This window comes from Camelus bactrianus, chromosome 5 (genome assembly GCF_048773025.1).
Source record: "Camelus bactrianus isolate YW-2024 breed Bactrian camel chromosome 5, ASM4877302v1, whole genome shotgun sequence".
Lineage (NCBI taxonomy): Eukaryota > Metazoa > Chordata > Mammalia > Artiodactyla > Camelidae > Camelus > Camelus bactrianus.
In genome coordinates this window covers 55,243,687-55,269,188 of record NC_133543.1, presented here as the reverse complement: position 1 = coordinate 55,269,188, position 25,502 = coordinate 55,243,687, and the positions used below count along the sequence as shown (strand labels likewise).

General features: G+C 44.0%; 1 protein-coding gene across 3 annotated transcripts in view; it reads left to right on the top strand.

The window, feature by feature from the left end:
- Nucleotides 1-25,502, top strand: part of WIPF1 (WAS/WASL interacting protein family member 1) — a 117,195-nt gene that overhangs the window by 67,741 nt on the left and 23,952 nt on the right. Inside the window, exon 2 of one of the 3 annotated variants that reach the window (XM_074363906.1) lies at nucleotides 14,917-15,172. The exons of the other annotated variants lie outside the window; for them this stretch is intronic. The gene's annotated coding sequence lies outside the window, so the exon portion shown is untranslated. The remainder of the gene's footprint in view (nucleotides 1-14,916; nucleotides 15,173-25,502) is intronic. 3 annotated transcript variants of the gene reach the window in all.

The window sequence follows — 25,502 nt, the reverse complement described above, 5'->3', positions numbered from 1 at the left end:
CTTGTCGGATAAACTTTATTTTTAGGAAGCTTCTGGGGCTTTTTTTTGTTTTTTGTTTTGGAGTTTGTGTTCCTCAAGACCAGTGATATTTGAAATTGCACAAAAATGCAGAGGCATCTTTCAATGAGAATGGACCAGCACAGATTGAGTAGATCAATCCCAGGTTTTTGAATTAGGCCTATTTAAGTTTGAAAACTAGCTGGAGAACGAATATGAAATGGAGACTCTGAAATTGCGAACATCCAGGTTTTCTCAGCTATCACATAGAGTAAATTCTTCCATCTTACATGCATTGAATTCTCTCTATATAAACAAAAAAAGTGCCACTTCACCTGCTGTGTCCCCCCTTTGCCATGCAGCACTAGCTGGGGAGAAGTTTCACTCACTTAATAATAGTAATGATAGCTGATGTCATTGAATGTTTAGTGTGTGCTGGGCACTTCCCCCCAAAGCATCTACCTTTCTCATTTAGACATGTCGAACATCTTCTAAATCTAGGAAAGAAAACTGCAGGAAGTAGGGAATAGCTCTTGACTTGGGAATGCAGCAGGGAAAGGAGACCAGAGGCTGTCACTCCAGCCCAGGTCTTCCGGTGAATCATCACATGGATAACTGTAGTTACTTTGAATGACCTGGGCTCAGAAAGGTTTTTATCATCAATTTTTCAGTCAAAAAACCCTCTAAGTTAGATTTTACTTTTTCCAGAATGTTTGCAGAATGGCTGATGAAGATGGCAAAGATAAAGGAAGCTTGGGTGCTCATTAGGTCAGCCTAAATTACTCCTTAGTTCCTGGGAACTTTGGTCTTGTGAAAGATGGCATGAGGTGACTCAGGGTCATAATGGTTGTTTTCTGTACTCAGACGTTAGAGGTTTGCACATGTCTGCATGTGCATAGCACAAATCAGAGCTTTCCTGCTTCTGCCTTTGAGGCCGGAAGAACCGTGGTCAGACGGGCCTCGCTGTCCTGCTCCTTCCTCCCAACAGGGATGGAAACGTTTTTTAGGTGGTGAGAATTCTCAGAGGCTGCACAAAATTAGCCAGAGTTGCAATCTAAGGGAATTCTTTTGTAAGCATGTATATGTTGGGAGTAGAGGCAATTCTTGATTTATGAAATTCACTTTATAAACACACAGAAATGGTCACTGCTATCCACTCAGTCCCCCAGTGGTTAGAACATTTTATCTTGTCTAAGAAAAGTCATGGAGCTTTTAGGTGATCTTTAAACTCAAATGCGGAAGAAATAAAGGAAAAGATTAAAACCCTATGACTTTAAAAAAAATCCAGTTTATAGATAATTAATGGAGAAGGATATACTAACAGTGGAGAGGACAATAAATATATGAAACATTGCCAACTTCACTAATAATCAAAGAAATGAAAATTAAAATGGCTCATACGTGCAATTATTTGTCTATCAAATTAGCAGATTTTGAAAAGCGATAATAGCACATGTTGAAAAGAAATGAGGTGTGTTAGTGAGAATATGAATGCTAAACTGAGAAAACAGTGTAACAGTATGTATCAAGATCTTTAAAAGGAAAACTTCATGTCTTCTGTTCTAGGAATTGTACTCTAATAAATTTATCCTAAGGGAGTAATCTGAAAATACCACAGACATTTAGATACAAGTATATTAATCATAGTAGGAATTGTAATAATGAAATTGAATGCAATTTAAATGTCTGACAATGAAGAATATATACATAGGTGATAAAATCGTGTTAGGATAACATTTTTAATGTATTTTTTTAGTGGAGGTACTGGGGATTGAACCCAGGACCTTGTGCATGCTAAGCATGTGCTCCACCACTGAGCTATTTCCCTCCCTGCAAGGATAATATTTAATAATATGGGGAAATGTGAAAGAGTATAAGACTATAGATATACAGTATGATCCCATTTCAGATGCACACACACAGAGAAAAGAATACTAGAAGGAAATTCCAAAATGGTAGCTGGTTTTCTCTGAGTACTAATAGGTCATTTAAAAAATTATACTTTCTAAACTTTTCATGTATGACTTTTTAATAAGAAATATATATATATATATTTATATTTATTTTAAGTGAAAGAAGAAAACTATAAAAAGTGGGAGAAACTTAAGGACGTTAACCCCCGAGATTGTGACTCTACTGTATGGTTCCTTTATCTCAACAAAAAGTCCACTAATTCAGCGTCATTTGGGTTAAGAACTCCTCTATCTTTAAAAATAAAAAGCAGCAAGTTGGTTTCTTCCTGATATCTTGATGAGATCATCTTACCCTGTAGAGGGAATTATGACCAGTGGGTAAGAAGTACTCAGGGACAGGAGCCCCTTATGTCCTGAGTGGAGTCAACGGAAAGTGTAGGACCGGCTTGGGGACGGGGTCAGAGGCTGAGGCTGGCGCAGCAGAAAGTAGTGAAGCCCTCTTCCCTCCACCATCTCTAAGTCCTCTCCCTCGAAGACTTGGAACTGAAGTTTCAGCTCAGTCATTGTGAAATAATTAGACTTTAGTGGGCTGGCCTGGCAGCATCCCCTCAAGTGTTTGTATGGAAATGGTTCTCAAACTGAAATGAGTAATACCCCAGGACTTGGGTGCACAGTACGTTTACACTGGAGTCCACCTGAATTAGCCCTTCCTCTGGCAGTGACCTTTGTGAGGCTACTCTGTGTAACACCTGCACTGCACAAAAGGAGGGATAAATTGCTCCCATCACAGTGTCAACTCAGATGTGAATGCGAGCTCCGTGAGGGTGGAGAATCTCCTCTGTTGGATCACCGTAGTAGCCCCACCACCTAAAACAGCACTTGGCACACAACAGACACTAAGTCTTTGCGGAGTAAGCAGCATCCCTGCCCCCTGGCGAGCCGTGCAGTCAGAGGCACGTGCACAGGGTGAACACATACAAGATCATAAAAGATATTTTTACTTCTAGAAAGTAATCTTCTTGGTGCCCTTTTCTTTTTGGCTGGAGAAAACTGGCTGAGAGGTTGAGCGTGGGGCCAAAGGGGCTGGAGTTGGAGAAGCAAATCTGGAAGGAGGCAGCGGTGATGATGGCAAAGGGCTGTGGCTGGGGTGGGAGGGGCTGTAGGCCCAGGTGGCGGTTATGCTTTTATAACAAGTTATGCTTGACCTCAGCATGGAACCCAGACAGCTACGTATGTGCACAACTGCCACCCCAAAGCCAGGAGAAACACCTGGGTTGGGTTCTGTTTGTTGTTTAGTCTTTGTTTTTTATTTTTCAATGGTGGTAGGCAGGGGTGAGGCAGGGAGAAATCATTCTAATTTTGTTTAACTATGTCCATTTACCCTCCTGAGGGTGTCTTACAAAATATAAACCATTTGTGGTTTTTATACCTCAAGTCTTCGTGGTGTGCTGTTCTCAAACTAGTCAATATTTAAATGTAGTCATGGAGTTGCTTTTTACATAAGCCACCAGCTGATCATTCTGTTGGAATGATTCAGAAACTAAATGAAATGACCCAAGACTGAATTAAGCAGGTTCCATGCAGCAGGGGAAGGAGTCATTTAGTCAGCACTGAGCAAAAACAACAACAAAACCACAAATAAACCAAAAACAAACAAAACACGCACACAAAATGGTAGAGCTGATCACCTTGTGGTCATACCTCTTCTGATTTATTGCGCATATGTTTGGAGTTGAGGGACCAACGTATGTTCTGTTGTCTTTCCAGTGGGCTGATGGGGCAGCTGTCCCATGAGAGACAACCTGGAAGTGTTTTTCCAACAACAGTCTGTTTTCCCAGTCAATCATTTGGAGATTCCAGAGCCGCCAAATGGGAGGCAGAAAGTTCTTGAAGTAGCAAAATTGGATGGAATCTGAGGTCATTTGAGTAGAACAGATTGTTCCAGCCAAGCCACTGAGAGACAGAAACAGGGGGAAGAAGCACCACGGGCAGCTGTGACTGTCGGCAAACAAAGTGCCAGATTCCCCCCTAGGATTGTAGGTGAGCAGGTGCGCTGGTCCCCGCGGGCTCCTCTCTCCACTTCCCAGGCTGGACGAGCAGAGAGCAGAGCCAGCAAACTGCCGTTCTGACTAAAGGGAGCTCAGTCCGGGCATGCGCAGAAGCGGTGGCTCCCAGCGCCACCTGACTCCCTGCTCACTTTGAATAACAGTATTTCCTAGTGTCCCTTTCAGAAGCTTCATTGAACCTTCATCAGTGAAATAATCTGACCTCACACATTATTTCCCCCTAATCCATGTAATCTTTATCTGTAATTAAAAAGAGAAATAAAAGGAGTATAATTTATTATAAAATTTATAAGTCATGAGGTGCAGCTCATAAGCAAACAAAGTGAAGGGTAAGGGGTTTGCATCTGCACTGATAATCACCACGAGTGGGTGGGCTGCAACTGCAGACTAACGGGGGTAAGAGAGACTTACATACTGCAAGTGGCAATGCCTTTGGGGACACTTTCCAGCAGAGGCGAGCAATGACAGTTGCATTACTGGAAAATTCAGGGACTAATGCAACAGTGCAATAATTACTTTTAATTATATGTAAAATGGAGTTAAGTTCTAGGCTCAGACAACTAAACAGGTTTTTCACCTCCATCCATGTGCAACAGGACCTTTGAAGGTCTTGTGGGTGAATTCTTTACTGAGTGGGACCATCTGGTACATTGCAGGTTGTCTATATCCTTGATCTGAATCCCAGGAGGGCCCTCCCCATTACTGTAACAACCACAGATACACCCATTTCCTGTCCACATGCAGAGGGGTTGGGTCTGCCTCTTCAGGTAACAGCTGTACCAGCCAGGCCTGGCGTCTGTGTGGCTGGGGGCCCCAGGGGAAGTCTCGGGTCACTGAGCCCTTCCTGCAGTGTTCAGATGGGTGACGTCAGGCCCAGAAATGCAGAGCTTGCTTCCTCTGAGCAGCCCAGGGAAGGGCTTTCTTGTTCACATGGTTCAAGCGTCTAGCAGGAGCTGAGTAACCATATGGCTGGAGAGAAGACTGAATGAGGAATAACATGGCTGTTGTCCCCACCCCTGCAATGACTGTAGAGACTCCTATCCTGGGCTTCATACCTAAGGATTAGCAGCCAAAAGGAACCCACATCTATCCATACGCCCCTAGCTACTCCCTGGGTGTGGGCACAAGCAAACACATGGCAGGATGTGAAAATGGGGCTTTCCACCCTTTGGCCCCTTGAGTTATAAGAAACTTCTCTCTGTATCTCACCTGGGTTTTCCCCTGAGGGCCACTTGTATTGGATGTTGGTGATCACCTGGGAAATGTTTGCATTGTAATTAAATTACCTAAAATTAGACAGTGCTTTTAAAAGAAACAGGAATGGTCTTTCTACAGGTGAAAAGCATTTTTCCCCTAAGAAAGAAAGTAAAGTTCCAGCGCCAGCATTCGTTGTTTGCTGAGTATAAAACTGCCGAACTGTCGGCCGGGGTGGAGACACAAGTTCTCCATTGTGTCCTCAGAACCTCTTGTGCCCCGGGGTCTGGTCCTTGAGCGTAAAATACAGATTGACCACAGGTGAATGTGTGACCTCATTCTGGGAGTGTTCTTTTAGATAGTCCTGTCTTTCTTTCCTCCCTGGGTGTGGTTCTCCTTTTTTCTTTCCAAGCAGTCACCTCACCACTTTCTACCTTAAAAGAGTCTGTCATATCCTTGACACTGGCAGATAGCCCAGCTTGAGAAGGACGTGGCTACTGTGTTGGCAGGTCCCCATGCTGTCTTTTTAAATGGCTGCCCTGTGTCACCGCACATCAGAAGCACGAGGCTCCTCAGGTCTTTCTGGAGGAACAAATCCAACACATCCCTGCTCCACCCGGGCACCGCCCTTACCTAGAGCCAGGTGTGTGGCAGCCTAGACCCAACCCCAGGTTAAATGAAGGATGAAGCTGACCTTGGAGTTGGAAGATTTAAAATCCATTTACAAATATTTTTCAAGCCCATGCGATTCATCAGCTACTGATCTAAGCAGCTGAGGAGACGGCAGTGAACAGGACAAGCTCCCTGGCCTCATGGAGCTCCCTCTCAAGTGAGAAGAGCAGGCTGTGCACAGATAATACAGAATATGGATGGAGTGAGGGGAGCGAACCACACACCCAGGAGAAAGGTGTCAGTACAAATGCCCTAGGACAAAGGGATGGGGGAGGGGCTAGGAGCATCGGTCTGTGAAGTAGAGGATAAGCAGGGAAGTCAGGGGAGTGTCAGAGCACAGGGGCGGTGGGGATGAGGGGGTGTTTCCTAGGCACGGCAGAGACTTTAGATTTTACCTGGTGTACGGTGGAAAGCCACTCAGGATTTTGAGTGAGTCTCCCCTGAGCCCCCAGTTTGAAGGTATCACACACAGTATCTCACTGAGGAGTCAAGTCCTGAGCAAGGATTGTCAGCACTAACACTCCAGGATGGAGAAGCCGATTTTGGTCTTTCATTCTACTAGCCACAAACCCAAGAATACCTTGTTAATGCCCTGTTTTAGGAGATGGCTTCCAGCAGGATAAACTTTTTAATCCTGAAATTCTAGCCCGAGGTGGCTCTGGAGGGCCCAACACTGACTATCTGTTAAGTGAGGCGCAGGCATCCTGCCCGGGGAAAGGATGAGTAAGAGAGGTGTCGAAGGGGGAGCCTCCCCATGAGGCTCTCATGGTCTAGAGTTGGGTTGTCCAGTGTGGTAATGGCTCTCGAGCACTTGAAATGGTGCCCGTATGAAAATACACACCTGTTTTTGAAGATTTAATAGGGAAAAAAGAGTGCAGAATACCTAATTAATAAGTTTTTCTTATTGGGAGTACATGTAATGATAATATTCTTGAAATAGTGTATTAAATGAAATATATTTTACCATTTCACTTTTCCCCCTCTTTTTAATATTTTTTAAAATATAGAACTGCACATACGGCTCAAGTTGTATTTCCACTGGACAGTGATAATCTGGAAGGAGGGTTGTTTTCTTCTGTTCTTTGGTCGGTTGGTTGGTTGGAACTGAGATTTTTGCTTTTTTGTTGCCATTCATAGGGTCTCAGCTTTTGAGAGCTTTTCTAGGAAGGACTCCGTGGGTACGGAACCAGTATAGAGGAGCCCGCAGCCTCTGTCGCATTTCATCCATCAACCAGAGAAATCACTTGGAGGAGAAAAAGGTTAACTTCTGTAACCACCAGGTCTGAGCACAGTGATAGCAGAGGGGTTAAACCCCTTTAACAGCCTCTGGCGGATGCAGGAGGCAGTGAGTCACAGTCATTTTTGTTTTATTGTTTAAAATTTTTATTATGGAAATCTTTCAAGCATATATAAAAAGTAGTCAGAACGTTGTAACGAACTGCCGCCTATGCCTCTGCCAGCTTCAGGAATGATTATCTCAGGCCAATTTTGTTTTCTTTAGACCTCTACCTAGTTTTCCCTGCTTTTTCACTTTACATTGGAGCAAACCCAGATGTCATTCTTTCCATCCACAAATATTTTAGTACGTATCTTTAAAAATTTAAGGACTCTTTGTAAAAAACAACATAACCTTAATAACATTATCACACCTAGAAATTAGCCATAATCTTAATATTATTAAATGTCAATCATTGTTCAGATTTCCAATTGCCTCATATTTTTTAGTTTGTTTGAATCAGGATCCCAGTAACATCCACATATTGCATCTAATGGCTGTGTCTCTTGGTCCCAGGCTCCTCTCACAGCTCATTCACTGCGCTGGCTTCATTCTTGGTCTCCAAATGTGCACAGTGTGGCTGTCATACCACTAGTCCCAGCCCCACACATCTTAGAAAGAGTCTTATTGCATCTCCTTGGTACGAAGTAGTCATGTGTTCATCTCTGAGCCAATCACTGCAGCCAGGGACCCGCAGGCTCTAACTGGCCAGGGCTAGTCACTTTCCATTCCCAGAGCCGGGGTAGAGTTAGCCCAACTGAAGCCAGAAGAGCAGGCGTGGAAGATCAGTGGGTCCCTCTCTCCCCACATCTGAGGCTCTACCGTAATTCAGGGGAATGGATGCTGGACAACCCCAAAGCAGCACATGTGTACTCTATTTACCTATCCCCCCCACATCTTTCCACACATTCAGTTTCAAAAATGCCCCCACATAATAAATTGCACTCACCCTCCTTCCAAAGAGAGGTGGCTAATGCAAGTCCAAGTCCATCACCAAGCCCAAACTCTCTACAGTTATCAGGCAGTGCTGAATATAAGTGTCTCATGGTCCAGTGTTAAATGATAAGTTTAACACCCAGTACACAATGGTGGAGAACAGCAGAGGAATTTCCCGGTTAAACTTCCATTTGGGAAAGGAGAGAATGGGACTTTGGTCACTTGACTCGAGCATATTTTATAACCCGCCAAACAAATTCCACCTCTGCTGGCGATGGAATGAGCGCTCTGGTCAGTCAGCAGCTTCATGTGCCCCTGCTCTCTGGGAGGACCTTCCTTGTCTGTGGTCCTCCAGAGCATCTCTGAGAGCAGGGCTGCACCTGTCCGCAGCCTGCATCCTCTTCTCCTGGCTTCAGGGCTCTAGGGATTTCCTTAGGGTCTAAGCAATCATAAACCGTTTCCCACCATTCGGGAACTTTATCTTATCGTACTTATAGGATTGTCTAATCCCTGAGCCTCATGGGCTAGTAAGCAGAACTCAAGATTGTGTTGGGTCATAGTCTTTGAACGTGGAACCAAGCCTGGGTGCTTCTGTCTCCCAGCAAGTGAACCATCCTTCACTCCCAGTATCGTGGCCTGTGATTTGGTGCAATTTGAAAAAGGGGCCTGAAGTGATTGAGTCACTGATCATTTACTTCCTACTCCTGAGGAGGATCCCAGCATATCACCATGAAAGCGACCGGACTTCTGCTCAGATGGGAGAACATAACGATGTCTTTGGAGGGACAGTGGGGAATCGGGCTTCTCCTATGTTTCAAACTTCTTTCCTGATACTGTTCTTACCTTCTGACCCTGCTCCATCTAATGTTAGCACAGCATAGAGGATTTGGATTTTTCAACCCACAAGGCTCCAGATTATTTAACTCTCAGCCATCTTGGTTGTAGATCTCAGGGGGAAAAGGCTTTTTTTTTTCTCTTTTGTGCTTCCAATTAGTTTCATCCTAACTTTATTTCTTTCCTGTAGATCTCACTGAAGGCTACAAGAAGTAGCCAACACACTCCAACATCCTAAATTTTTCCTCCAAATCCTTTAATGATATACCTTCAGTAAGCTTGTGGTCTTAGACACAGGAGTCAATAGATGGCAGCATAACCAGCAATGTTGCCATCACATAACCAGGATGGCCAACTTCCTAGCTGGGGAGAGCCTGCACTAGCCTTCACCCAATCTTAAATCAGCCAGGTGCACACTTTGGGGTTAGTCATGTTCAACATTCACTTCTAGTACCAATTTCCACACCCCTTAAGAATGTTTGTAGTGCCAGTGATAGAAAACCTGACCACACTAGCTTAAGCAAAATAGACAATTTATTTGCTGGTATAAGTTAAAAGTCCAGAAGTAGGGCTAGCTTCAGGTACCGATGGATCCAGCCAGCACCATCAACAGCTAGGGTTTCTTCACCCCCACTTCCCCACTTCATTGGTCTCTTTCTCAGACCCTGTGTGCTCAGAGGATGAGTGTGGCAGTTCTAGTCCCTCCATCCTCACAGGTCCAACTCCAGCCTCATCCGTCGGGAAGTGTCCTCACCTCCAGCCACAAGTTCCCTTGGTTCTGATGAGGTCACGGGCCATCGCCAAAAAAGTCTGTGGGACTGAATGAATGCAAGGCTCCCATGAGTCAGCCCTGAATCACATGCTCTTCGTGTGTCTGGAGTGAGAATGAATGCTCAGACCCGCCGGGCCTGGGAGGGGTGAGTCTCTATACAAAAACTGAAGGACATCGCAGTAAGTAGGGTCAGTAGATGCTAAGCTGCTAAAGCATAAGGAAACTTATTGCAAATGTTTCCCCTAGTAAAATTATACCCATTTATATTAACAGGACATAAAATAGTAAAAAAATTATTTTTAATTTCTCTCTTTCCAAGATTACTTTTAAATGATCAGCCTGCTGTGTTACTGCACGGATAATTTATGGGAGAGAGGGCGATTCCTTTGTTTCTGCTCTTCTAAATCATGTAATTCCCATATTTTAACACTTTGAAAGTAGAATTCCTCTTCCAATAAATGGATAAATTTAATCTGATAGTGTTTCTTTTTCCCCCTAAAAAGCTATATGAGGGACATTTTGCTATTGAAGAAGGTGTTTTGGAACTGAGAATACAGCATTCTGAAAACGTTTTTCCACCACCAGGGGAACACAACACTATATCAGGCAGTCATGGAAACACAACTTGAAAAATCAGAATTATAAGAAACACATGTTCTCACATTTTACACCTGTGGCTGCTAACAGTTCCTGTTGACTTGGGGTCACATGGGAGGGTCATTGGCTATGATGCTTCACTGCTTTTCCAAGACTGGTGAGAACAACGCTCGCTGTTGGACTGTAATCTCTGTCCACTCTTCGTTTTCTGTTTCTGTAGGTTAATATGGAGTATTCTTTACTTGACTGGTCCAGAGACTATTGATTATTGTTTTAGTCTGTCATTAAGCTGGGACTGGTCTATGTATGAATGGGGTGAGGCACACATTTAAAATTCTCTTTGACCTTGTCTTTGTTTGCCTCATGTTTTCAGTCCATTTTTCTTTGCCCTTATTATATATATGATATATATGATAATTATATTAGCATCTAAATTCTACCCTCAGCTCCTCCCCTCCATGTCACCACTTCTCCCTACCCATCTTCCTTCTGCCTCTTCTTAATGCTTATAGAAAGCAATTAAGTGAAATCCTCCTCTGAACTTAAAATGAGGCTTAAGGTTGTAATGACATTGGACCACAGAGAGGGAGACTGGGCTTCTGGCACCAGGTCTGCTGTTGCCTGCTGTGTGACACAGGCAGATCACTTAACCTCTCTGGACCCCCATCTCCTCATCTGTAATGATGGTGTGGTCTCTGATCTCTGCAGTCTCATTCATTCTTAAAATCCCTTATTCTAAGAAACTGATGCTCATCTGGGAACAGCTAGGCACAGAGGAAGGGCAGAAAGGACTTTTACATCAGACACCTGCCTGTGTGGCCTCCATGGCAGAAGGTGGCTTCCAGGGCCACTCCATCAGTGATGCTTTTGGAACCCTCCCTGCCCACCTGTGATCTCTCCTTCGTCTGTCTTTTTCTGTCTTATTTCCTCTCTTTGTTTCTTCCCTTTTCTTTCCTTTCTTCTTCTTTTTTTTTTTTTTTCTTTGAGTGAAGATAGATGTATTTAGAGAGATACATACTACATAGAGTGTAGACTGTTTCAGAAGGTGAGAGAAAGGCCACAAGGTGTAGGGGTTCGGTGCTCAGGTTCAAGTAAAAGTAGAAACATACTCCATAGACAGAGCACGAGGAGAGAGGTGGCCGTGAACCACGGTGTTGCCAGTTCTTATGGTCTTGGTAGCTTCACATGCCAGCAAGTGGGAAGACCATTTCAACTACCCTGGGAAGGAGGCTGCGATTCCCAAGAATTGGGCCACTGCCCACTCTTTGACCTCTTATGGTCAGCCTCAGAGCTGTCATGACACCTGTGGGGGTGTGATTTACCATGTTAATATTACAATGAGGGTATAATGAAGCTCAAAGTCTACCAGAAGTCAAATCTCCCACTGTCTTGAGCCTCAAGGCCTGTTAGGGGTTGAACCTTCCACCATTTTGGTGTTAATGCTGCATCATTTGTTGAATGGCTGTGCCCTGCCCCCTTCTCTCCTATCTCATACCCCTCTCAGAGATTTTACTCCCATAACTTTATGGGAGTGTGGACGGGGCGACAGTCAGTCTTCTGAAACTACTTCAGGGCTGAGTAGGGGCATTGACCCTGCCTATCAGGGAGTAAAAATCTCTGAATGCCTAATCTAGGGGTCCCAGGGGCAGGGCAGCCTTTTGTTGTTGCGTCAGAGGGCTGAGGGTGCGGGCTGGAATCCTCGCATAGCCGTCATCTGATGTGGGGCTGCTGCAATCCACTGTTTCCATTGACTTCCGATGAATCTTCTTAAAGATGAAGCACCTTTGTAACAGCAGTTCAGCTGGCCATTCAGGTTGCCAGTTACTTGCCACGTGGTCTTAATTTGAATGTCTGAGTAGTCATCTTGATGGATCTTCTCGAGTCCGAAGAGATAGAGTGATAGAGGAGAGAGTGAGAAAAGGTGGAGGGGAGAAAAGCCTTGGGCTCGGTGGGCTCCTTCACGCTAGAGAGCTGCTGATCTGTGGTGTCCTTTCCCTGGGAGATTTCCCTTTAACTTAAGCCTTCTCAAGAAGACAGCTTAAGTCTGGCCTTGGCATTCCTTATTCACTGCTTTAGGGAATTTTAAAGGAATGTTATGTTATGGGAGAATTTTTAAGAGATACTGATTTTCTTTTTCATTCAACAAATAATATATATTGAGCACACACCAGGTGTCAGACGCTGTTCTTGGTGCTGAGGCGACTGCAGGAAACAGGGTCCCATGGAGCTTGAATTCTAGTGGGGAGAGATGTACAAGTGAATAAACAAATAAATGAAGAAATGTCAGGGGGTAACGTGTGCTAGGTGTACGAGAAAACAGGAGTGGGGATGGGACAGGAGGGAGGGCATTTTTGCTGACAGCTGGAGGAGGAGAAGGAACCAGGAGATGAGTGTACCAAGGGAGAAGGCTTACAAGTGTCATGGCTCAGGATGCAAATGAGCTTTGGTGCTTTGAAGGAACAGAAAGGGCTGAGAAAGTTTACCTGACATGAGGTCAGAGAGCTGAGGGGGGCGGGGTGCAGATCTGGTGGGTCCTTGTGGGCCTAGGCAGAGAGAGCTTGGTTTTTTGAAAGTGAAGTGAGAAACCATTGGAGAGTTTTAAGCAGGGAGGAACATTATCCGATTTATGTCCTGTGGTGCACAGTAGACACCTCATAAGTGTGTCCAAGGTTGATCGTGCTCACAAGATCTCATTAAAGATGAAATAGACCCAAACTCTAGACAACTGTGTCCTTGCATGTCTCACGGGCTCCAGACTGCTAAGTGACATACCCTCTTCTAGCGGAGTTTTCCCTAATGGATGGGAATAGCTGTGAACTAACTGTAGTCTGCTGAGTGTGTGTGTGTGTCTGTGTGTGTGTTTGGGGAGCCTTAGAGAATTTCAAAATAGTTCTGTAAATACATAGAGAAATCATCATACTGACCATGTTCTTTTTAGACCCAACTATAATTAGAATTCCCCAGAGTCACTCAGGCATTTACTTGGTAGTTGATCAAGTTTTCTGTTTTCCCTGGGGTTAGTGGAGGGGGAAGGAGATAATAAATGCAGGCCTTCACCTTTGTCCAGCCCCAGGCCTGCATGTATCTATTTTTGTACTGAGCGTCCCACCCACGTTAGGTAAGAAGAACAAAGGCCGTGCCTTCAAGCTGCACCAGGTGAAGTAGCAGGCTCACGGTTACTAAACCCTTGGAAAGGGAATACTAGGCAACTTGTGATCTTTTCATGCCTTTTTCCTCTGAACCCAGCAGAATCAGGACCCAAAGTTCAAATTTTCCAATGAAATTCGTTTCTGAAACATGCTTCTGTTTTTTATTCTTTAAACTGCTATTGTTTTCTCAGAGTTACATCCCTGACATGCATGGTGTGTGTCGCAAATAAAAGTCTGAACCTTTCAGATGGATCAAAAAAAAAAATTCTGAGCATTTTCACATTTTGTATACACTTCTCAAAGTTTTGGTGTAAATATCTTTGACATACATTCCATCGCCCAGCCACCTCTTGGAGTCCTTCCATACTGAGGAATCTGACTTTCCTCCTTCTGCACTCATCTTCTGGGAGAGTTATTGTTATCCCATTAAGTATGGAGGAGAGAAACAAAACATTGGCATAGAAAGCTCTGATCTTCAGCTGATGTGAGCTGTGCAGGCATATCTCAGAGATATGGTGGATTCAGTTCTAGGTTACCACAGTAAACTGAACATCGCCATAAAACGAGTCACGTGACTTTGGTTTCCCAGTGCATATGAAAGTTATGCTTACACTATTCTGTGGTCTGTTAAGTGTGCAGCTGCATCATGTCTAAAGAAACAATGTACGTACCTTAGTTTAAAACTACTTTATTGCCATTGTAAATGAACTATACCTGAATTAAAAAAAAGTTTTATTGCTAAAAAGTGGTAACCATCATCTGAGCCTTCAGCGAGTCATAGTAGTATCCTCAGAAGTCAGTGACTGCAGATTACCGTAACAAATATAATAATAAAGAAAGAGTTTGAAATATTGTGAGAGTTATCAAAACGTGACACAGAGACACAGGTGAGCAAATGCTGTTGAAAAAATGGTGCTGATTGGCTTGCTCAACTCAGGGTTGCCACAGATCTTCAATTTGTAAAAAAAAAAAAAAAAAGAAAGAAAGGAAAGCAGTATCTGTGAAGCACACCCAAGCGAAGCACAGTAAAACGAGAGGGCTGCCTCCACATCCTTTATCTTGACTTGGGCACCAGAGTCATATCTCAAGACTCATTTGCCTTCATACACCCGACCAGCTCCCTTCTCCTGCGTTTACAACTCACTCCGTACACACTTGAATACTCTGCAGCTGAGGAAGAATCATTTACCTTAATTATTAGTGTAGTTTAGAGCTTTTCATGCTTGAGTGACTCTTTTCCTTAATCCTAAATGTTATCATCAGTATTGAGGGGCATACTTTAAAACAGAATTTTCCTGAAGGAATCTCAGGTCCTTTGAACAATCATTTGTGAAGGTGTCTCGAATAAAGTTGGGCTGTTAACTAGATGGAGGTGCAGATCTCTCCTTGTCACTGTGCCAAACAGGTATGTGACACCTGGTGGGAAGGAGAAACGTTTAATTTTTAAAATTTAGGGTTTTTTTTCTTGCTTGCTTCTTAAGTAAAACTAATCCAGCTTCTTCTTCTGCAGAAAAGGCGGAAGGAACAAGCAACAAATTAATCAGACAGGAAGCGAATAACCGCAGAAGGACGTCTGCCTCTGACATTGCCTCTGACTCAGTATGTCACATTTAACAAGAGGCCAGAGCTTGTCCAAAATGGCTGCCCAAAAACGACCCCACATTTGCGTTAGAAGATGATGTCTTTTTCAGGGACAGTTTTCTCTCTTGTATCTCGCTTGCTCCCTGTCTGCCTGTGTCTCTGATCATGCCTTCCTGCTATTAACGGTAAGAAAAATTATATTCAAACTGAATGTATTTCCTTTATCAGCTAGAGGGAAGGACAGAATGGCTTTTAATGGATCCTTGTCTGTTGAGATAAAGCTGTTTAATTGTTCAGGGGAGGACCGTAGGTTGAGTCCTGGAGCACACGGTGCTAGTTTCACCACTGTGGTGATTGTGGGTGATTTGTGGGTAACTTGTGTTTTGAACCAAAATGTAGCAAGATTTTCGGTAAGAGTTTTTCTTGACCACTGGACATGTTTGGGTCCACAGGAGTTTTTTCCCTCCCAGTTTTTGGGGGTTTATGTCAGTGATGGTATCCTTTCAGTGGATGGAGCAGTTGTCCACATGACTGCCTTTGTATGGGCGCTTCGGCCACCAACAGTAAGTGCTTTGAAAGCAAAAGGAGTCACTGGAAACATCAAAGGAAAGTACCGTGGAACTAAGCTCTTGTCAGCCTGTTGCTGCAGACATGTTATTTAAGTTAAAATCCCAAACCATTTCTAAGCATAGTCTTTTAGGAAAAAGACCACGTGTCTTTTAAAATCATTCCATTCAACATTCCAAACAGTGCAGAGCACAACTACTATTGCTGATCAAAGTCTGCAGCGTTCATTATAACTATTTACATTTAGTATAATTAATATTTCAACATAAAATATTGTAATTTTCGTATTTCAAGCCATGTACACAGAGATCTCCAGAGCAGGATTAAGGGAACAGTTTTGTATCCAAAAAAAAAAATGTTGTTTTTGGGGGGGGTCATGTATAAAAAAGCAACTTGACTTATATTCCTTTTACCCCCTGGAGAAATATAAAATAAAGCTTTGAAAGATTAAGAGGGCACATATGACTTTGGTCAATAAGCGAAAGTTCTTTTAAAATAATTCTGTGGCATAGCTAGCATCTACAGTAGACAAGTGGTAAAATGAGGAAAAGGCTGCAGGAAGATTCTAGCTAAGAAAAATAGGACAGCTTGGTAGAGAGAAAGATAGGTGGAAAAGCAGGAGAAGGAGTAAGACGGGATAATGAGAGAGGAAGATGAGAAGCCTGAAAAGGATTTTGAGGTTGATTAGTGTGGAAGCCATACCCTTACTATTCACCAGGATTGTGGGTCTAAGTATTATGCGTTAACTTCACAAAGTTATGTTGCATCTGAACTGAAACATCATCTAGTCAAAATTCTCCCTTCTATAGTTTAAAGAGGCTACATGATTTATCTAAAACCACAGTCAGGTTTTCTAATGCTCTTTGAAAAGTTCATTCACTGGTTAATTGTTCACAGCTCTTCAGTTACTCTAATAGGGAAACTTTTAAGGATTACACATACTCTGGATGAACTGCAACTTTCAGAGAACTCCCCATGGTGAAGAATTTCCCCTGGGGTCCAGCAGCAGTTTCACTCTGATCATTGAAGACATTACATTCTAGATCTGCCCTAGAGGCTGGAAGTTCCCGCAACCTAAGCTAACATGTAAGAGGAAGTGAGCTACCTAATTCCTGGACCTTTCAAGTTTTATGTTCTTTTGAAATCTGTTTAACATTTCATAAACACGTCATTTACCTTGGGAGTTTCTGGCTTTTTAAATTGTGATGCATTCCTACTTTAAGGTCTGACTCATTTAAAAAAAAATTATTGAAGTGTAGTTGATTTACAATGTTAGTTTCAGATGTACAGCAAAGTGATTCAGTTACACATACATAAATACTTTTTTCTTTTCAGATTGTTTCCCATTATATGTTATTACAAGGAATTGAATATAGTTAAGGTTTAGCTCATTTTTGTTTGTCCAAATTGTTGTACATTTACTTCCTGTTGAAAAGAGCGTTTCCTCTGGACTAGCATAAATAACCTCTGTCAATACTTTGCAACCCTCAGTCCTGAAAATTAAAACTGGAAAAAAAATACTGGAATAATGAATGCCTTAATTAATATTCTTTTCCGGGAAATTTAAAATGTACTCTATACACACCTCCCTTTACCATTCATTTGTAATGCAGAAGTCTGCAAGGGTGTGCACATGTGGGCTAGGGTTTAATTCAGTTTGCGGTTTGTCTTTCTCATGGTTGAATAGAGGAAAAGACAGTATCATTTATAGAGCATTCACTATATGTGAGGCTCTTTACTTTTGCTTATTTTATTTTTTTTAAATGGCTAATACTCATTTAGCACTTGCCTCATTTACCTCTTAAATAACCCTATTGAATAGGTACCCTTCTCCCCATTTATTGTGGGAAGTGGACCTAGAGAGGTCAAGCAGTTTGCCCAAGGCCACTAACAATAAAATGTAATCTCAAGAGCTTTTTTCTATGTGTGGTTTAGAGGCCAGGAGATGCCCTTTTCCAGTCCTGAGACTCTGAGATTGTGCAAATGCTTTGTTTTAAATGTCACAACAACAGCAAATATCTTTAAGTGAATAATCTCAAGTAAGACCAGTTCCTAAGTCTTTTGACCTTTTCAGACGTGAATTTGGTGACACGCCTGCTTTTATTTCATTGAAAAGCTACACTTTCAATGATTAAATGAATAAAATATGTTGAGTATGTTGACATACATGCTGTGAGTGTGTGTGTGTGTGTGTGTGTGTATTTAGTGGGGAACGGGGAGGGGCAGATCTTAATCCTGTAGTAAAACTAAATGTGGTGCTGAGGATTTCAGGAAACTTTAGCCTTGAGATTTGAGCCCCTGAAAGAGAATACCTATTAGAGATGGGAAGTCATGGGAGGAAAACCAGTACTTTTCAGTTAAGTGGGTAAAGTAGAAAAGAGTTCCCTTCCCTTTCCTGCAGTTAAACATGGACAGGTAGTTGGGTCATTCAGCTAAACTTTATTTTCTCACTTTTAAGAGGGTTTAGATGTCTATGAATCTGCACTAATTTTTCAATTAAACATGTATGACAGTGTATTAAAAAAATAACTTCACTTCATAGCAACCTTTATTTCCCCAGCCGTTACTCTTACAGTAAAATTGAGTTTGTGTCCAAGCTCCCAGCTAATTGTAATGACATCGTAGATGCTTCAAAATGTCTTCTCTGAAAAATGCCTTCCCCCAATCCCCAGTTTTCCAACTCCTTACCTAAAAGAACAGCAGAGACATTAACCCTTACCACTGAGAAGAGAGCTGTTAGGCAGAATTCACTTAAGCTAGCGCCATAAATGATGATGGACTGAGAGAAGAGCAAGCACATTTTGAGAAGTGAGGGGCCCTGTGTGTAGCCAGCCTTGTGTTTCACATGCAGCTCAGACTGAGAATAACAGTGATAATGCACGAGGTGAGGCTGCTGCTTTGCTTATATAAAAGAAAGCTTGTTTCTCTCCTCTACCTTTGGATTGAGAAGTGTTTTCTGTTTCTTCTTTTGTACGGACGGCCTCATTGCCTGCAGCGCTCTGAGCTCAGACCTGAGGAGAGGAAGAGCCACAATAATAGAAGCAAACTTTATGCAAAGCTATTAAAAGTTTCTAAAATGGCCAAACGACGTTTTGGGCTTGGGGGTGGGGCCCGCAGCTTTTGCACCATGACTGGTGTCATAAAATAGAAACTACTGGTAACTGCAGCTGTGAAAAGATTGTGCTAAAGAAACAGGATGGCTGTGGTTTGCTGTGAGCATCAATTTTCCTGTTGAGCATTTTTACAGGAAGTTGAAGAACAAAGCCAATTTCATCTTAATTAGTTGTAATGGTTTTCAGATCTTGAACACATTCAACTAAGTTTGCCTCATGGAGGAGCCTGTAAAGAATAGCACCAAAAATAATCACGCACAGGAATCCCCAAACTACAGACCGTAGCCGCAATTTGAGATTTTGCTGAATGATTTTATTTTTATAGTGTAACCTGGACTGGATTCATTACCTTTGTAATGAATGCCTTTGCCTTTGCAATTTTTTTTTGATTGCTCACTATGAATTTAAGGGCCTTTTCTTATTAAAGCACTGTTGAGTTATATGTATGATAAATTTCCTTCTGTTAATATTTATTGGTCAAACAATTCTGCCTGTGTGTACATATATATACACAGAGAGACAGGTGTGCGTATGTGTATAAAAGCTGGAAAGATACACATCAAAATGTTAACAAGAATATCTCTGGGTATTAATCGACCCCTTTTCAATTAAATTTAATTATTATCAAATGCTTCCTTCAGTGGTTAAATACAATCATGTTTTATTTTCATCTTTGTATTTTTGTATTGTCTATTGTTTTCTTAACAAATGTTTGCTACTTTTGGAAGCAGAAAAAAAAATCTCAAAAAAATCCAACCTGAAGAAGCCAAGAGCACACAAGAAATACATACATGAACATGAGTTAAGAACATTATATAGAGAGTAAAATATCAATCAATGTAAATAAAAATAAGATGCAGAACAGAAAGTAATGAGGGCAAGAGAGCATCCAGACCTTTGGATCTTTTCAGTTGTATTATTTCTGTTATACCCACTCCTTGTCCCCCACAGACCCCCGCCACACACAGAGCAAATGAATTCAACCTTTTTGAAAAAAAGTTTACTCTTCTCCCATTCATTTTAGGTAAAGTAGTATTTAAGAGTGACTTTTGGCAAGATTTTTATAGCAAAATCCTTTATATCGTTGAATAGTCCAAAATGGTGATAAAACATAACTAGATAAACCTGCTTCTTGTCGTCCCTACTAGAACTTGACTGATTCACTCCCCTCCCTCCTCACGATTAGAGGCAGGCCTTCTGAAGATTATCAGATGTTTTCATTGGACAGTGCTGGAAATCTCTCCCCTCTTCGTGTCATTCTGTAGTGTGGGCCTCACACAGCATAATCGAGAATGAATTTTGAATTGGCTCTAAGAAACAGTTTATTTAAATAACTCACCAGTTCTCTTGATCCTAAAGAGGTGGATCATTTTACATTCAGAGATAATTCTGCTTTCTTAGATGAGCACATTGAAGAAGAGAGCATACGTTTCCTAGGGCAGTGCTGGACTGAACTGTGGGCTTTGGTTAAGTGTCTAGTTGCCTGTGCTGTTAGGGAGATTTGTCCATTGTAGGGTGGGGAGAAACTCTCTCTTTCTCACAAGGTGTCCCTCATAACGAATATTACACATTTAGCCAGTGGCTCAGGACCACGAGCTTCCCTGGTTGGTCTCTGGTCAGTGTGCGATGCTGTCCACTGTGAGTTTAAACCATCATGCTGACCTAGTAGAACTATAGAAAAACCATCAGAGTCACCCATCCCTCTCACAGAACTAGGAAACTCTACAATTTCTAAGTATTGATGTATATTGTGTGTATATATGTACGTATGTGTATGTGTCGGAGACAAAGAAGAGCCAATTAGTGGATTTTTTTAAGTCATTTATGCAAAATATTCTACTCTGTTCTCTTAATCCAGAGAATCAATTCCTTTATAAAAGGTTTCTTGGTAGATCCCTCCCCTCACTTCAACAGTTTTCACCTAAAATTTGTTGAGTTTTTAGTGACTCAGTTATTAAGTAAAACTTTGGTAATCACTCACATACCCTAGGGTTCAAATTGATTTTTAATTTCTTCAGTGTCTGACCATCCAGAGATAGCTTGGGTGAGAAATCAATTGATGGCTATTTCATCCAAAAGCCATTAACTTGTAATTTCCACAATGGATAACAGACATGAGAGACAACATGTATTACCTGTTTGCTGGGGCTGCCTTAACAAAGTACCTCGGGCTGGGAGGCTCGAGCAGCAGAGTGTCTCTGGAGGCTGGACGTCCAAGACCACGGTGTGGGCAGGTTTGGTTTCTCCCAAGGCCTCTCTTTTTGGCTTACGGACCGCCGCCTTCTCCCGGGTCCTCACGCAGCCTTTTCTTCATGCTTGTGCATCCTGCTGTCTCTCACAAGGACCCTGTCTACTGGATTAGGGCCCCACCCTAATGGCCTCACTTTAACTTAATCACATCTTTAAAGGCCGCATTCTGAGGTCATATGAGTTAGAGCTTCAACATATAAATTCAACCCATAACACTTTGTGTGAAGACAAAAAACCCATTCCCATCCGTGTGGTTTTCTTTGTGCATGTAAAACTCAGCACACAAGGTGAACATTTTAGTATAGTCTGGCTTTTCTCTCTGTGATGAAAGTTATTTAAAAAGTGAAATGATTCTCTAAAATAAGTTAATTCTCAAGAGTGTATATTGTTAGAGGTGCGGTGCCTGGGGTGGGGCAGGGTGGGAGGGCAGGGATCAGAAAATGGGCAGGGCTGTGATACTCCAGCTTCAGGGAGCCTGAGTCCCATGCAGGAGGTGACAGCCCACACTTTGGGAGCCCCTGCCCTAGTCATCCTTTCCCTTCTTCTAGGCCCCTCCCGCCCAGGAACAGAGCTGCCTCCTCTGCTGCTCCCTCTCCCAAGGGAAGCACTGAGGGCAGGAGGCCAAACCCTCGGGCTGCCTCACTCGGTCAGAGGCAGCTCCGCCCACACAGGACTCTGGGCAAAGCCAGGGCCTCAGCTCAGTCGCTGGGCCGGGTGGCCCACTGTTGGCTGCTCCAGTGGCACTCCCACCAGCAGGACCCACGCTCGCCTCAGGGACCACAGCTCTGGACCCGTCTGTTGATGGCTTACCCTACCCGGCCCTGCTGCACCGTTTCTTTTCATCCTCCCTGCACCCCCACTTAACAGATGGGAAAGAGGGTGCTCAGAGAGCTTAGTCTTATCTTAGGTTATTGGGTAGCAGAACAGAGGTTCAAAATCACATTCTCCTGACTCAGGTCTCATGTCCCCACAGGGATTCTAACCTCATTTGTTCACCACACTGGTGTCTAATGAGACCCAAAGGACTCCTCCTCTAACTGTGGTTAAATGCATAAAGCAAAATGCAGGATTACCAGGGAAGCTATTTAGAGTGACATCAGTACAGGATGGAGCAGCAGATCTGAACATTGCCACAGTTTCAAAAGAGATTCTGCAGCAATTAGAATATGTGAGAACACGATGGGAAAGTAGCATGCGGGAAACTGCTGGTGAAAAGGTTTCAGGTGTGACTTGTGCCTACATTCATAATTGAAGGAAATGCTAGATTGTAGTTAAGAGTTTAAGGGAAATAAAAAGTCCTTTTTTTCCTCCAAGTTAATGAAGCCCTGAGCTCTGTCCACAGGCCCTGTGGACGTGCAGGTCCGAGTCAGGGAGGCCTGGTCCGTCAGCATCTCTGGAGGCCCTTCAGGAAGGCTCGGTCCTGCTTCTGACACAGGCCATCACCTCCAGGAGACAGGGGAGCCCCAGCTCTCCCAGGGCCTTGGGCTGTACTTCCCTGGCGAAGTCAGGAAGGCAGGCGCCCAGACCTAAAGCTAGCGAGCCCCTCTGATGTAGGACTGATTATTTACCCAGGCCTCGGAAGGCACAGGGCTGATGCTGGGAGCCCTTCCAGTGGCCGGCACGTGGCTTGTTTGTGGGATACCTCACTCTTTCCCTCCCACACACTTAGTGAGAACCCTGCTTTGTGCCAGGTCTTGGGGAGACCTGGTGAGTTCACTGTCTGGTGGGAAGACAGCCAAGAAGGGGGCCTGGTGGGGGCCTGGCCTGGGGAACATGAGATTGGTCTTCTTTGACCCGTGGGGCAGGGTTGGAGTCTGGGGTTTCTCACAAACTTTCTCGAAGCCCTAGCCTGGACAAGTCCAGACCAGCAGCTGTTCCGCTAGCAAGGAGCCAAGAGGCTGTCGAAGCCTCTGGATCACCTTTCAGCATGGAGGTGGGGGTGGGAGTAGTTTATCTGGAGGAGAGTGAGAAGGGGGCAGGGGAGCAGCAGCAGAGGAGAGAAAGGAGAACTTAGCCTCGGGAAGGCGAGGGCACTCATGCGCTCATCCTCTCCCTGTTGTTTATCTGAGGAAGGCCCAGCCTTTGTGGTCCGGAGGTTTGTTTGTAAGTCCATGGATGCCCAGAGAGGACCGAAATAGCAACAGCTGAACACTGTAAAGTAGTTAAAGAGGACTTGCGGAGTGACAGTCCTCCCAAAGCATCCCTGTTCCGTAGCTTGGCCCCAAAAGTGTACAGGACAGTTCAGTTTAATGTTTGCAACCAGAGACTGACTCATGAGAACCAAACCCAAAACAGGTTCCTGGCAGTTGATTAGAATCCACTCCTTCCTCAGTATTAGGACAGCAGGATGGCAGGTTAGTTGGTGAGCCTAGAATCCGACACAGTGAATCAGAGCGTTAAAGGAACCTTCTGTCCACCAAGCACGCGGATGATCTGTCCTGTAGAGCGTGTCCCTCGGGCTCTGGGCGGACCCGGCCACCCTCTTCCTAGGTAAGCCCCGTCCTCCAGCTCTCTTCACACCATTGCTTTGGCTGCAGCATCTTTGACAGTTGGGCCTGAATCTGGTTTCCGACCCCGTCCTTTCTCCTGGTGCTAGGACGCAACTCCGAGCCCCCTGAAGGTGCCCCTGCAGCTGGTGCACCCCCTTCATAGGCCTCCAGACACAGGCCCCCAGCCCTGCTTGCACTGTTCACACGGCCCACGGGCAACTGATTGGTGTCACGCAGAAAAGAGCCATGTCAGGAACACATCTTAAAAGAGTCTCTCTCTGAGACAGACTCTTACTGAAAACCAATTCTGACCTAGTTTACAGGTGAACTGCAGTACTAGTTAGCCCTTAATCTGCTTAGAAATGCTTATCTAAAAAGAGCAGGAATCAAAAGGACTTGATGTAAATGACCCTCACAGGTCTCTGGGTGAGTTATTAATTTCTCTGCGTCCCAGTGTCCTCTGTAAAATGAGTGGAATCATTGCTAGTTTGCAGTGTCATCGTAAGCGTTAGAGACGACGGAAAGAAAGCACCGTTTATTATCTAACTTACTGTCAATAAATGAGAGCAGCTGTTGCCACTCTTGAGTTTTCCAAATTTCATTTTCTAGAACGGCACTTGGAACAGAACTGTTCCAGACTGTCCTAATTCCTGTCTTCCAGAAGCTTTGATGAGTCTGGCCATGTCCTCTTAGCGTCTCCATTCCATTTCTGTTCACAGAAGCCCAGCCATCCAGCAAAACTTTAGTAGAAAGTACAGCTGACCCCTGAACAACATGGGGGTTAGGGGTGCTGACCCTCCGCACACAGTCAGCCCTCTGTACTGCGGGACCCCTCTATCCCGCTCCGCATCCCCGGATTCAACCAACCATGGACAGTGTAGTACTGTAATATTTACTGTTGAAAAAACATCACATCTAAGTGGACTTGTGCAATTCAAACCCGTTGTTCAAGGGTCAGTTGTATGTGTTTCAAGGTGTAAGTTTTCCACATTAACTTTTAGTGGTTGAACTAAATTAATACTTTGATTTCTAAGAAATTATTTTTTATAATTAAGAGACTATTGAAAATTAAAGATAATTCTACTGTTTGAAATTCAGGACACAAGTTCCATAGAAACAGTGTTTTTCAGGTGGTCAGTGTCCCAGGCTGCTCACTTGGTTTAAGGCTCAGACTACAACCAGGCTTCTCAGACCTTGGTGCATGTGAATCTCCCAGGGGTCTTGTTAAAACGCTGAAAGGAATTCAGTGTGGGCAGAGGGGCTGAGATTTGACATTTCTAACAGCCATGGATGATGCCCACTGCTGATCCAAGACCACTGCTGATCCAGGAGTAGCGAGGTCTGGGTGGGAGAAGCTTGGAGACTTAGGGGTGAGAAAGAGGGTGGGGGCTGGGCCCTGGGGCTTCTGCTGAGACCCAGGGATGGGACTCCAAGGATTAGGGGAAGAGAGATGGCGTTTGTGGCTGACATAACTCCTGGGGCACGTCTTCACCATCGTTTCTTCAGCCCCTGATGTTTGCCAGGCTGCCCCCTTCTCCGCTGCTGCCCACTAGGGCTTCCCTGTGCTCTCCCACAGCCGCAGAGTCCAGCCCCCACTTTGTCCCCAGACAGTCACCCTCTGCAGAAAGCCTTCCTGAGGAAGCCTGCTTCTGGCAAAGAGCCCAGAGTCAGAAGTTTGATTCCACCTCATCTTTTTTCCCCATTTGGATCTTGTAAGGAAATGCCAAGTAGCACAAAGGTAGGAATCCAGCCTCCTTGGCCGTCTTACCTACCTCACCTTATCCCTGTCTCCTTTCCCTGGAGGACTGTAAGGTGAGGGCAAGAACAGGGGATTCATCTTTGCATTCCTCTGGTGCTATGGGACTCAAATGGATGTCTGTTGGGGATCTCTGACCAACAAGTACAGCAGCAGACGTGGAGTGGGCGGGACTGGGAGAGCGAGAAAGGATCCAGTTGCGGAGATGAGTGAGGCAGAACTGCCACTTGAACATGGGACTTGGCCGGGACCCATTTCTAGCAGTTTCCTGATAACCTTCCAGCTTTCTCAGGCCATGGGGCAGGGTCCTTCCCCTGACCCGCTTTGGCGGGTGGTAGAA